Source organism: Equus asinus, chromosome 21 (assembly GCF_041296235.1).
Source record: "Equus asinus isolate D_3611 breed Donkey chromosome 21, EquAss-T2T_v2, whole genome shotgun sequence".
In the NCBI taxonomy this organism is placed as follows: domain Eukaryota; kingdom Metazoa; phylum Chordata; class Mammalia; order Perissodactyla; family Equidae; genus Equus; species Equus asinus.
This window is the reverse complement of record NC_091810.1, coordinates 47,340,244-47,352,683: the sequence shown is the minus strand read 5'-3', so window position 1 is coordinate 47,352,683 and position 12,440 is coordinate 47,340,244.

Genomic DNA, 12,440 nt, shown 5'->3' with positions numbered 1-12,440 from the left:
CCACTAAACACATGAAAAGTTGCTCAACATTACTCATTAGGGAAAGGTATGGTTTAAACCACAATGGCAGGGGCCAGCCCAGGGGTGCAGCAGTTAAGTTTGCATGTCTGGCTTCTCGGAGGCCGGGGGTTCGCGGTCCGGATCCCGGGTGCGGACATGGCACCGCTTGGCAAAAGTCATGCTGTGGCTGGCGTCCCACGTATAAAGTAGAGGAAGATGGGCACAGATGTTAGCTCAGGGCCAGTCTTCCTCAGCAAAAAGAGGAGGATTGGCAGTAGTTAGCTCAGGGCTAATCTTCCTCAAAAAAAAAAAATCAAGGTATAATTTATGTATAGTGAAATAAGGAAATCTTAAATGTGCAGTTAACTGAGTTTTGGCAAATGCATATATCCCATAATCTAGACCTCATCAAGATATAGAACATTTCTATCACCCCAGAAAGTTTCTTTGTGCCTCTTTCTAATCAACCTCAACTACCAGAGGCAAACACTGTTCTGATTCCTTTCGCTATTTATTAGTTTTGCATGTTTTAAAAGTTCATATAAATGGAATTATACGATATGTTCTGTTTCTTTTTCTGTAAGATTGGCCCTGACCTAACATCTGTTGCCAATCTTTTATTTTTTTTCTTCTTCTCCCTAACGGCCCCCAGTGTATAGTTGTATATGTCGTAGTGGTAGGTCCTTCTAGTTCTGCTATATGGGATGTCGCCTCAACACGGCTTGATGAACGGTGCTAGGTCTGCGCCCAAGATCTGAACCGGGGAAATCCTGGGCCACCAAAGCAGAGTGTGCGAACTTGACCACTTGGCTACCGGGCAGGCCCCAATATATCGTATTTTGTGTTTGGCTTTTTTCTCTCAACATCATGTCTGTAAGATTTATCCATGTTATTGCATGTATCATTAATACTTTGCTTTTTATTGTTTAATAGTATTACATTTTATGAGTATACTCATAAAATTTATTTACCATTCTCCTGTTTATAGACATTTGACTTGTTTCCAGTATTTGGCTATTATGAATATAATGCTGCAAGCATTCCTGTACAGGTCTTTTTGTGAACACAAATGTTTTTATTCGTTTGAGTAAATACCTAGGAGTGCAATTGCTGAGTCATAGAATAGTTGTAGGTGTATGCTTAATTTTATCAGAAACAGCCAAACTAATTTCCAAATGGCTTGTTCCATCTTGCCAACACTTGGTTCTGTTTTTTTTTTTCTTTCATTTTAGCCATCTTAATGGATACACAGTGGTATCCTACTGTGGTGTGTTTTTTTTTTTTAGGAAGATTAGCCCTGAGCTAACTACTGCCAATCCTCCTCTTTTTGCTGAGGAAGACTGGCCCTGAGCTAACATCTGTGCCCATCTTCCTCTACTTTATACGTGGGACGCCAGCCACAGCATGGCTTCTGCCAAGCGGTGCCATATCTGCACCCAGGATCCGAACCAGCGAACCCTGGGCCGCAGAGAAGCAGAACGTGCGAACTTTACCACTGCGCCACCGGGCCGGCCCCATATACCTTGATTTTTTTATGAAGTTGAAATAAAGACATTTTCAGAAAAACAAGAGTTGAGAAAGCTTATCACCAGCAGATTCATACAACAAGAATTGCTAAAGGAAGATCCCAAATGGAAGCCCAGATCAGCAGGTAGGAATGAAAGGCTCAGAAGTGGTAAATGTGTGAGTAAACAAAAAAGATCATCTTTTAAAATTTCTTTAAAATACTGTTGAGTCCAGTGCTGTCAAGATGGAGTAAGGGTACTACAGCCAATCTTTCCCAATGACTACAAAAAAAAACCCTGGATAGAATACAAAAAGCAAATAGAAAAAGAAACAATAGCAGGCAGAATGGGGAAGAGTCAAAACTTGAAGAACAATTAGTTCCAGTTTCCAGGTCAAAGTTGAAGGCAGCCCGAAACGCAGAACTGCACAAGTACGGACAGCAAATAATCCAAGACAAAGCCCCTCTTTTTACAAGAGAATCAGAAAAAGACACTTCCTCAAGCCAGAGACTATGGCCAGCATCCCTTTTTGTTTCTGTTTTCCTTTTTCCTCCCATTGCCCTACCCCAAGGTTGAGCCACAGAGCTGCACTGCCACAGTGGTGGTGCTATGAGCTCCTGAAAAACCATCTCCTTGGCTAGTGGAAATGTCTAGGATACAATCCAAAATTACTCAACATACGAAGAGCCAGGAAAATCTGATTAATTATCAAGGACAATTAAATGTTTGAAGTATCAGACAAAGACTTTTAAGCAGTTATAAACATCATCCATGAGGTAAAGGTGAACCCTTTCTAAATGAATGGAAAGATAGGAGTTCTCAGAAGGGACATAAAAGCTAAAATAAAACAAAACAAAAAAGGAGCCAAATGGAAATTTTATAACGGTAATTACAATATCTGAAATAAAGAATTCACTGACAGGCTCATTAGCAGAATGGAGATGACAGAGAAATCAGTAACTGAGCTTGACTACTGAGTAATAGAAATTCGATAAGCTGAACGGAGAGAAAAAGTATTGAAAAAAAATAAAAAGAGCCTCAGCAATCTGTGGAACAATATCAAAAGATCTAACATTCATGTTATTGGAGTCCCAGGAAGAAAGGAGAAGGAAATTGGTGTAGAAAGAGTTTTTGAAGAAAATAAAGGCTAAAAACTTCCCAAATTTTGTGAAAGACATAAATTTACAGATTTAAGAATCTCAGCAAACACCAAAAAGGATATATTCCATCAACAACAGCAAAACAAACAACCTGATTCAAAAATGGGCAAAGGACTTGAATAGACATTTCCCCAAAGGAGATATACGAATGGCCAATAAGCACATGAGACAATGCTCAACATCATTAATCATTAGGTAAATGCAAATCAAAATTAAAATGAGATACCACCTCACACTCATTAGGATGACTACTATCAAAAAACCATAAAATAAGTGTTGGCAAGAGTGTGGAGAAACTGGAACTTTTGTGCACTGTTGGTGGGAATGTAAAATGGTACACTCTGAAAAATAGTATGGAGGTTCCTCAAAAAATCAAAAATAGAATGACTATATGACCCAACAATTCCACTTCTAGGTATATACTCAAAAGAAATGAAAGCAGGGTCTCGAAGAGATATTTGTACACCTATGTTCATAGCAGCATTGTTCACAATAGCTAAAATGTGTAAGCAAGCCAAGCGTCCATTGACGAACAAATGCATAAGATAAATGTGGTATATACATACAAAGGAATATTATTCAGCTTTAAAACGGAAGGAAATTCTACAATATACTACACATGGATGAATCTTGAGGATACTATGCTAAGTGAACTAAGCCAGTCACAAAAAGACAAATACTGTATAACTCGACTCATATGAGGTACTTAAGAGTAGTCAAAATCATAAAGACAGAAAGTAAAAAGTTGGTTGCAAAAGAGCGGGAAGGGAAGAAGCAGGACTTATTGGTTAATAGGTACAGTTGACCCTCCGTATCCACAGGTTCTGCATCCATTCAACCAACCATGGACCACAGACTATGTTTATGATCTGCAGTTGGTTAGACCCTGGCTGTGAACCCGAGGCTGCTGGAGGGCCAACTAAAGTACTTGAGCATTGCGGATTTTGCTATCCATGGGGGTCCCAGAACCAATCAGTTTCAGATTTACAAGAGTGATGGGAATGGATGATGGTGATAGCTACACAACAATGTGAATGTATTTAATACCACCAAACTGTACATTTAAAAATGTTTAAGAAAGTAAATTTCACATTATGTGTATTTTAACATGATTTTAGAAAAAGATATACTCGAGAAAACCATGCCCAGATACATCATAATTAAACTGTTGAAAACCAAAGATAAAGAAAAAAATCATAAAAGCAACCAAGGAAAAATGATGCATTACTTATAGAGGAACAATGATTCAAATGACTGTGGATTTCTCATCAGAAATCGTAGAGACCAGAGACCAAGAAACAGCGGAACAACATTCTTAAAGTGCTTAAGAAGAAAAACTGTCACCCAGAATTCTGTATCCAGCAAAAATACCCTTCAAGAATAAGAGTTATATAAAGACGTTCTCAGATGAAGGAAATAAGAGAATTGGCTGCTTAACAGATCTGCTCTTAAAGAAACGCTAAAGGAAATTCTTCAGGAAGAAGGGAAATCATACCGGAGGGAAACTTGGAACTTCAGTAATGAAGACAGTACAACAGAAATGGTAAATATCTGGGTAAATATAATAGACTCTTTTTCTTAAGTTCTTTAAAATATGTTTGACTACCGTTATAGCATTGTCTGGTGGGACTCTCAAAGGATCTAAGCGTAATAGACACGGCAACAATTACACAGAAGGGTGAAGATAAAGAGATTGATGTGGTTGTGGAGTTTCCACATTTTACTTCAAGTGGTAAAATATTAATTTTAAGCATATTATGAAAAGTTCAGTATGTATATTGTAATCCCTGGAGCAAACACTAAAAAAAATACAAAGAAACATATCCAAAAAGCCAAGAGATAAATTAAAATGGAACACTAAAATATATTTAAATAACCCAAAAGAAATCAGGAGTGGAGGGACAGAGTGGGGAAATAACAGAAGGAGCAACAGAAAACAAATGATATAATGTAGACTGAAATCAAATTATATCAATAATTACATTAAGTGTAAACAGTCTAAATATGCCAAATAAAAGACAAGTATTATCAGATTGGATTATTTTAAAGACAAATTATAGGCTTTCTACAAGAAACTCATGTTAAATATAATGATTTAAGCAGGTTAAAAGTAAAAGGAGTAATTAATAATAAGTAAACAAACAACCCAATAAAAAATGGGCAAAGGACTTGAACAAACATCTCACCAAAGAGGATTTGAGGATGGCCAGTAAATGCATGAAAAGATGTTCAACATCATTAGCAATTAAGGAAAGGCAAATTAAAACCACAATGAGATGCCACTGAACCCCTATGAGAATTACTAAAATTAAAAATCCTGACACCCCAAGCACTGGCAAGAATGATGAGTAACTGGAACCCTCACACATATTAGTTAGAATGAGAAAAATACAGTCACTCTGGAAAATGGTGTGGTACTTTCTTACAAAGTAAGAAATATATATTTACCACACCATATATATTTACCATATGACCCAGCAAAACTGCTCCTGGGCATTTGCCCTAGTGAAATTAAAACTTATGTTCACACAAAAGTATGTACACAAATGTTTATAGCAGCTTCAATTGTAATAGCCAAAAACTGGAAATAACCCAAATGCCCTTCAAAGGGTGAATGGATTGGTACATCCATACAATGGAATATAATTTGGCAGTAAAAAGAAACAAGCTATTGATACAGACAACAACTTGTATGAATCTCAAAGAACTTATGCTGACAGACATTATGTCAGTCTCAAAAGATTATATACTGTATGATTGCATTTATTTGACATTCTTTTAAAAGCAAAACTAGTGCTAGAAAACAGATCAGTAGTTTCCAGGGGTTAAGGGTAGGGTAAGGGTTTGAATGTAAAGACGTAGCACAAGAGAGTTTCAGGGGGTGACGGAACTGTTACGTAGATCACTGGTGGTGGTTATACAAATCTATACAGGCGTAAAATTCATAGAACTATCTACAAACATTTTAAAAAGTAAATTTCACTCTATGATAATTTTTAATAAAATTATTTTTAACTCAACAGTAAGAAAACAATAACCTAATTTTAAAACGGGCAAAAGATTTCAACAGATACTTCACCAAAGAAGGTATATCGATGGAAAATAATCACGTGAAAAGATATGCAACATCATTAGCCACTAGGAAATGCAAGTTAACACTAAAATGAGATACCATTATGTACTTATTAAAATAGCTGAAACTTAAGATACTGATAACAAGTGTGGAGCAACTGGAACTCTCATAAATGGCTAATGACAATGTAAAATGGTACAGCTACTATGGAAAGTAGTTTGGCAGTTTCTTATAAACATATACTTATAAAGTTAAACCCAGGTACATAGCTCCTTGGTATTTACCCCAGAGAAATGAAAACTTGTGTCCACAAAAAAAATTGTACACAAATGTTCACAGCAGCTATATTAATAATCATCAAAAATTAGAAACAACCCAAATGTCCATCACAGTGTGAATGGATAAACAAACGGGAGTGCATTCATACAATGGAGTACTGCTCAGTAATAAAAAGGACACAACGATATGAATGAACTTCAAGACATTATGCTGAATCAAAGAAGCCAGTCTCGAAATGTAACACACTGTATGATCCCATTTATGTGACCTTGTCAAAAAGACAGTTCCGTGGCTGCCAGGCGTTAGAGATGGAGAATTTGACTACAAAGGGACAGCACAGGGAGTTTTCTTAGGGTTACATAACTGTTCTGTATCTTGATTATGAAGGCAGGTACACAAATCTACACATGTGTTATTTATAATTTATAAAACTGTATGCCCCCCAAAAAAGTCAACTTTACTGTACAATAATTTTTTAAATTTGTTAAACCTCTTGTGTCACATCAAACAAGTTTATTGCATGTAAATTTTAAAAATAACTCAGAGGCATCATGCTGCTCATACTTGGCTCCATGCGCATTTGAGGTGTGAAGGGAGAGATTAAAGTCCCTGCACTCAAGGGCACAGGAAAGATCCCACATATGCAGCACGTGGAAACAAGGAGGCTGAGGCCCAGGATGAAGGGGGACTCAAACAGAGAAGATGCCAGGGGTGACCCACAGAACAGGAAGGGTACTGGGGCCTTGAGTGCCACCAGGACCTGCTCAGACTCAAATCAAGGGCAGGGAGAAGCCACCCCAGAGACTAAGGAGCAGAGGGGTGACAGCATCCAAGGGGAGGTTTTGAGGGTGTGCTGAGCAAGGGGCCTGGGGCAAGCATGATGGGGGTGAACTTCCTGGAGCTGCAGTAAGGACAATATACAAGTTCCTCTCAGGACTATTGGGGGTGATCCCCAGGCACAGAAGTACCAGCATTTGGGGGTCTCTCCCCATTGTCCCACCCCATCCCCACCATTCTCCACTACCGCTATCAAAGTTCCCCCCCCCAGAGGTTCTCAGTAAACCCCTTCAGGGAGGTGTGGGAAAGAGAGAAGAAGGGAAGGGTAAGTGAAGGTCTTGGTGGGATCAGCCCTCTGAATGTGCTCCAGCTCCAGAGCCTGCAGGGGAAGGAAGGCAGCTCAGCTGGGAGTGGCCCATGATAAGATGGCCGTGCGCATGAGCCCCTGCCTTGGTCATTTCTTCTGCAGCAGCTCCACCCTTAACCCCAAATAAGTGATCCTTGCATGCAGACTCTGGCACAGCTGCCCTCCCAGCAGGACCCTGGGGGTTCACTTGGTGGATCTGCACCCTGGGAAACCCCATGGGCCCTTTTATAGCTCTCCATTTTGGTCCTCATCTGATCCTATACAGTCACCTTTTTGCCAGCCTGTCTCTTTCCTCCTCTAGCTTCTGAGAAACAGAGTCAGCATTTTCCTCATCTGTATCCTCAGATGCTAAACAGTGCTGACACCTAGTAGGTACTAAATAAATACTCATTGAATGAATGAATGAGATAGAGCAAAATAGGACCAGACTGCTTCTCTAAGGAGATCCAAAGCCCTCAGGTCCTGAGACCCTTCCCTCCATTCCCAGGGACAGGTCCCACCGCTGCTCTTCCCTGTGCGCAATACCCCCAGTAGGGGTGGAGGTATACAGGAAGCGACTGGGCTGGGGTTGAGGAAGCTCTGCACTGAGGAAGGTGGGGTTCAGCACTGAGAACTGGACAGCAACCAGACTGGGGAGCCAGGAAAAGGTAAAGCTGGGTAGGAAAGAAGGGGGAGAGCCTGGGAAAGAGAGAAATGAGCCCAACATGGTGGATTAGGAGGGGAGGGGCAGGAGAGCAAGCACCTGGAGAAGATCTGGCAGCCAACCTCTCCCTGTACTAGCTGTCACTCTGTCTTCCTCAGCCCTGCCCAGGCTTTCTGTCCATACCCTTCTCCAGTCAGGAGGCACTGGGAGGTGGATCTTTGAGGAAGATTCTAGGACCCCTGCATGACCCAGTTGAGCCCCAGCACACTCATGACCGTGAGTGCGGTGGTGGCCCCCAAGAGCATCCACCCTCACTCCTTGCTTGTGGTGCCCCCACCCCTGGGTAACTGGGACCCAAGGCAGGTGGAGAACTCAAGTTTGACCTAGGCAGTAAGAGGTCTGCCTCAGTGACATGTTGGCGTTGTCACTGGATCTCAAAGCTGTAGGTTTTATGTGTGATCAATAGATGGAGTGACTTTTAGAGTCTCTTTCATCAGCATATCATGTGGCTTATTTAGGGTCTGGGGATGCCTCAAATATGTGTCCATGTCAGTTCCACTCTCCCTCCTTTCCCTATCCTCACCTAACCTTCAAACTATGTGCCCATATTTGTCAGTCCATTTATGATTCTAACACCAATTCCAACGTGTGTGTTTTTTCCACACCACCAAGAAATTCTCAACGCCAACTTGGTGTCCTACAATTCAACTCACTTCTGACACTATCTACCTGGAGATAGCATCAGTTCCCACAGGTTAAGGGCTCAGTCAGTTCTCAGTAAGAACATGCGTGCTCCTTACCGACCAGCCATAGATAAGAAGTTCCAATAACCCACTACTCAGGTTTGATTAATTTGCTAGAGTGGCTCACAGAACTCAGAGAAACATTCTACTTACTAGGTCATGGGTTAGTATAAAACGATGCAACTCAACAGTCAGATGGAAGAGATGCACAAGACAAGGTATGTGGGAAGGGGCATGCTGCCACTCTCCCAGCACGTACACATGCTCACCAACCTGAAAGCTCTCCAAACCTTGTCCATTTGGGTTTTTATGCAGGCTTCATTACATAGGCATAATTGATTAAATCATTGGCCATTGGCAATTGAACTCAATCTCCATTCCCCTTCCCCTTTCCGGAGGTCTAGGGGTGGGATTGAAAGTTCCAATCCTCTAATCACAGGGCTGGTTCCCTGGCAACCAGCCCCCACCCTGAGGTGACCTAGGGGCTATCCAAAAGTCACCTCATTAACATAACAAAAGACAGCTTTATTGCTCTCATCGCTTGGGAAATTCCAAGGGTTTGGGGAGCTTTGTATATGGAATGGGACAAAGACCATATATATATTTCTTATTATAAATCACAATATCACACTATTATTAGTCAAGAACCATTTGAGAGAAATTCAAACTGGCTCAAAAGGAGGGACTGGCCAGCTGAGACACAGCTAAATCCAGAGTTCAAACAATATTGCCCTGCCTCATTCTCATTCCCAACTGTCTCCATCAGTTTCTGCTTCCCAGCAGATTTCCCCTACTATGGCAGCAAAATGGCTGCGGGTAGTTCCTATCTCATCCTCACAAAGCTACTTTTCCCAATAGTTCCCAAAGAAAGTTCCAAATTTGAGTCCAACCGGACTAACTAGATTCATGTGCTCGTCCTCAAAACAATCACCATGGCTATAGAAATTTGATACTTCAATTGGCTGGGAAAGGACCCCACATGCACTCCCCCAGATGGGGGGTAAGATTCTGCTCCCTGGAATCACAGGGCTTCATATGTTATAAAACATACAGCAGTGAGCTCATTGTCTACTCAATTTCCCTACATGTACTAGACTTTGCAAATGTAATGAGTCCTCAACTAAACTCCTGATCCTCCTCCTCCTCGTCCTTCCCCGCCCAGTCTTCCTCATCTGGGTAAACGTCACCACCGTCCACTATGTTTCCCCCTTTATCTCATCCTACAATCAACCCACCAGCAAGTTCTGTTGGTTTTGCCCCCAAACACATCTCTGCACTTCTCCTCCTCCTCTCCCTCTCACATCACCATCATCTTTTACCTGCTATCACTATAGCTTCCTAACTCACTTCCTTTCTTCCCCCTAAACTCTACCCCTAGTCAATTCTCCACACAGCAGCCAGAGGGTTGTTTTTACTTTTTATTTTGAAGTAGATCATATTACTTTTCTGCTCTCAATCCTCTCATGGTTTCCCACTGCTTTTGGAAAAAATCCCAGGACTTTCCCACGACCCTGAGGCCCCACCTGAACTGGCACGGCTGACATCTGCAGCTCACTCTCTCCACCTTCCCATCGTCCACTCCAGCCACAGTGGCCACCTGCTCTTCTTGCCTTGGAGCCTTTGCACAGGTTATCCCAAGTGTGGGGATGCTCCGCCCCCAGATCTTCCTGTCATTCAGGTCTTGCTCAACAGCACTTCTCCAGAGAGACCTTAGAGACCACCTGTCCCAGGCTCTGTTCTGTTACCCTGCTTTCTCTCTTCATAACACCACAGCACTTGCTTTATATATCTGCTTGTTTAAGTATTTATGTCCTCCAGAGTGTAAGCTGCTTCAATGCAGGAGATTTTTCTTGTTCATTTCTGCATCCCCATGGCCTAGAACAGGATCCAGGGTATTATTGGAACTCAATAGTTTTGTTGAACAGAAGAATGGATGAACATGCTATGCAGAGCAGGGATAGTTTTCCATAAGAAATTCAAGTTCTCTTCCCAGAAGCAAAGGAAATGAGTACCTGGCAGACAAAACCACAGGTACCCAGGACAGGTAATATTGTCACCATACCCGGGAAGTGGCTTCACCCTTGCCACTGCCACCAGAGGCTACATCCCAGGGCTGCAGAAAGAGGAAACCCAGGGCACATCCTGGGAAGAAGGTGGGTTACCAGCCCCATTGCCGTTCTCTCTCTCATTCTCTCTGATTCCCCTTTCGGAGTCTGGGTTGGTGGGAGCTGCCCTGAGAATAATACATGTGAGAATAGGGGGTGGAGGTGGGTCAGAGGTTCAGTCCTTACTCCTAGGCCCATTCTCAGGCAGGGGGAGGGAAAAGTGGAAACTGGCTGCTCATCTGATGTGCCACCCTCCTATAGTGGCCAGTAGTCTTGGGTCTGGTCATTCCAGCCTTGACTCCTCCTGGACCATCAGAGTCTGATATTGCCCTCTAGCAACATCTTCTGCCTACTGAGGAGTAGAAGACCACAGCTCTGGAAAGAGGGAAGGGGAGAGATGCTCTGGACTGAGCAGTAAGGTATGTGGTAGATTGATTACAGAAACGTCCCCAGTTTCTGTACCCTTTGCAACACAACTTTGCAGTTCCTCCCATCAAGAGGTGGAGCCTCTTTTCCTTAAATCTGGGCTGGCCTGTGATCTACTTCAGCCAAGAGAATGTGATATAAGTGCCAGGTCCAAGCCTGGACCTCTAGATGACTTGTACACTTTTGCTCACTTTTCTGGAACCCTGTGCAGACATGTGAAAAAGTCTGAGCTATCCTATTGGAGAATAAGATGCCATGTGGAGGAGTCCAGGTTTCCCAGCTGAGGCCTTAGACTGACCTACTGCCAGCCAACCCCTAAACATAGAAAAGATCACTCAAGATCAGCAGAGCCCACAACACAAGGCTGACTGCAAAAGCATGAGTAAGCTTTGTTGAGACTGGAAGAAACACTCAGTTGACCACTAGACCAGTAACTGTTCTAAGCCACTGAGTTTTAGGGTGGTTTGCTAGTCAGTAATAGCTAACTAATACAAGAGACGTGGAGAACATCCATTCTACCTCCAAGAGCTAGGTGGGAGGCACATCCTCATGAAACAGCCAGATTTTGGGCAAAGCAGAAGGTGAAGGGAAGGATCCCAGAAGATGCTAAAGGCACAAGGTTTGCTAATGGCAGATGCTGCTCAAGAACTCAACCACATGGAATAGAGAGCCCAGAAATAAACCCATTCACATGTAGTCAGATGATCTTTGACAAGGGTGCTAAGACCACTCAATGGGGAAGGACAGTCTCTTCACCAAACGGTGTCAGCAAAACTGGACATCCACACACAGAAGGGTGAAACTGGACCCCTATCTTACAAGACTCACAAAAATTAACTCAAAATGGATCAAAGACTTAAATGTAAGACCTAAAACTGTAAGACTCAGAAGAAAACACACAGTAAAACCTTCACAACACTGCATTTGGCAATGATTTCTCGAACGTGACCCCAAAAGCACAGGCAACAAAAGAAAAAAATAGGCAAATTGGACTTCATGAAAATTTTAAAATTTTATAAATCAAAAGACAGTATCAACAAAAAGAAGGCAACCCACAGAATGGGAGAAACTATTTGCAAATCATGTATCTGAGAAAGGATTAATATCCAGAAAATATAGAGAACTCCCAAAACTCACAACAAAAAAACAAACACGAGGGGCCAGCCTGGTGGCGTAGTGGTTAAGTTTGCACGCTCCACTTCAGCAGCCCGGAGTTTGCCAGTTCAGATCCCATGTGCAGAGCTACGCAACGTTGATCAAGCCATGCTGTGGGAGGCGACCCACATATAAAATAGAGGAAGATGGGCACAGATGCTGGCTCAGGGCCAATCTTCCTCACGAAGAAAACATGATTCAAAAGTG